Genomic DNA, 2772 nt, shown 5'->3' on the forward strand with positions numbered 1-2772 from the left:
TTCCGAATCGAGCCCAAAACTTGGGCAACATCATAATATGGTGGGAGGAGTCATTTGGTTAGTTTTGAGTGAAATCCAATCGATAGAAGTATGGAATACACCAACCACTCCAACTAGGAACGAACTGCCGTTGAACTTGAATTGTCAAATATGGAACACCTATTGTTTTTGGATCGAGCCCCAAACTTGGTCAACATCGTAATATGGTGGGAGGAGTCATTTGGTGAGTTTTGAGTGAAATCCAATCGCTAGAAGTATGGAATACACCAACCCCTCCAATTAGGAACGAACTGCCGTTGAACTTGAATTGTCCAATTTGGAACACCTATTGATTTCGGATCGAGCCCAAAACTTGGGCAACATCATAATATGGTGGGAGGAGTCATTTGGTGAGTTTTGAGTGAAATCCAATCGCTAGAAGTATGGAATACACCAACCATTCCAATTAGGAACGAACTGCCGTTGAACTTGAATTGTCCAATTTCTCACACCTATTGATTTCGGATCGTGCCCAAAACTTGGGCAGCATCATAATATGGTTGGAGGAGTCATTTGGTTAGTTTTGAGTGAAATCCAATCGCTAGAAGTGTGGAATACACCAACCACTCCAATTAGGAACGTACTGCCGTTGAACTTGAATTGTCAAATTTGGAACACCTATTGATTTCGGATCGAGCCCAAAACTTGGGCAACATCATAATATGGTGGGAGGAGTCATTTGGTTAGTTTTGAGTGAAATCCAATCGCTAGAAGTATGGAATACACCAACCACTCCAATTCGGAACGAACTGCCGTTGAACTTGAATTGTCCAATTTGGAACACCTATTGATTTCGGATCGAGCCCCAAACTTGGGCAACATCATAATATGGTGGGAGGAGTCATTTGGCGAGTTTTGAGTGAAATCCAATCGCTGGAAGTGTGGAATACCCCAACCACTCCAATTAGGAACGAACTGCCATTGAACTTGAATTGTCCAATTTGGAACACCTATTGATTTTGGATCGAGCCTAAAACTTGGGCAACATTGTAATATAGTGGGAGGAGTCATTTGGTGAGTTTTGAGTGAAATCCATTCGCTAGAAGTATGGAATACACCAACCACTCCAATTAGGAACGAACTGCCGTTGAACTTGAATTGTCAAATTTGGAACACCTATTGATTTCGGATCGAGCCCAAAACTTGGGCAACATCATAATATGGTGGGAGGAGTCATTTGGTGAGTTTTTAGTGAAATCCAATCGCTAGAAGTATGGAATACACCAACCACTCCAATTAGGAACGAACTGCCGTTCAACTTGAATTGTCCAATTTCTCACACCTATTGATTTCGGATCGAGCCCCGAACTTGGGCAACATCATAATATGGTGGGAGGAGTCTTTTGGTGAGTTTTGAGTGAAATCCAATCGCTGGAAGTATGGAATACACCAACCACTCCAATTAGGAACGAACTGCCATTGAACTTGAATTGTCCAATTTGGAACACCTATTGATTTCGGATCGAGCCTAAAACTTGGGCAACATCATAATATAGTGGGAGGAGTCATTTGGTGAGTTTTGAGTGAAATCCAATCGGTAGAAGTATGGAATACACCAACCACTCCAATCAGGAACGAACTGCCGTTGAACTTGAATTGTCCAATTTGGAACACCTATTGATTTCGGATCGAGCCCAAAACTTGGGCAACATCATAATATGGTGGGAGGAGTCATTTGGATAGTTTTGAGTGAAATCCAATCGCTAGAAGTATGGAATACAAAAACCACTCCAATTCGGAACGAACTGCCGTTGAACTTGAATTGTCCAATTTGGAACACCTATTGATTTCGGATCGAGCCCCAAACTTGGGCAACATCATAATATGGTGGGAGGAGTCATTTGGTGAGTTTTGAGTGAAATCCAATCGCTGGAAGTATGGAATACCCCAACCACTCCAATTAGGAACGAACTGCCATTGAACTTGAATTGTCCAATTTGGAACACCTATTGATTTTGGATCGAGCCTAAAACTTGGGCAACATCGTAATATAGTGGGAGGAGTCATTTGGTGAGTTTTGAGTGAAATCCATTCGCTAGAAGTATGGAATACACCAACCACTCCAATTAGGAACGAACTGCCGTTGAACTTGAATTGTCCAATTTGGAACACCTATTGATTTCGGATCGAGCCCAAAACTTGGGCAACATCATAATATGGTGGGAGGAGTCATTTGGTTAGTTTTGAGTGAAATCCAATCGCTAGAAGTATGGAATACACCAACCACTCCAATCAGGAACGAACTGCCGTTGAACTTGAATTGTCCAATTTCTCACACCAATTGATTTCGGATCGAGCCGAAAACTTGGGCAACATCATAATATGGTGGGAGGAGTCATTTGGTTAGTTTTGAGTGAAATCCAATCGCTAGAAGTGTGGAATACACCAACCACTCCAATTAGGAACGAACTGCCGTTGAACTTGAATTGTCCAATTTGGAACACCTATTGATTTCGGATCGAGCCCCAAACTTGGGAAACATCATAATATGGTGGGAGGAGTCATTTGGTGAGTTTTGGGTGTAATCCAATCGCTGGAAGTATGGAATACACCAACCACTCCAATTAGGAACGAACTGCCGTTGAACTGGAAATGTCCAATTTCTCGCACCACTTTGCAAAACCCAAGGGAGGTGTCGTATAGTAGTGTAGCTCGGAAGTCCGAGTGTCGTATCCACAGAGAGCAGTGTAAAGAAAATAACAGAGATGAAAAAGAACAAGTGTGATTGAGAGG

This window comes from Prunus avium, chromosome 5, assembly GCF_965620075.1.
Source record: "Prunus avium chromosome 5, drPruAviu1.hap1.1, whole genome shotgun sequence".
Classification (NCBI taxonomy): domain Eukaryota; kingdom Viridiplantae; phylum Streptophyta; class Magnoliopsida; order Rosales; family Rosaceae; genus Prunus; species Prunus avium.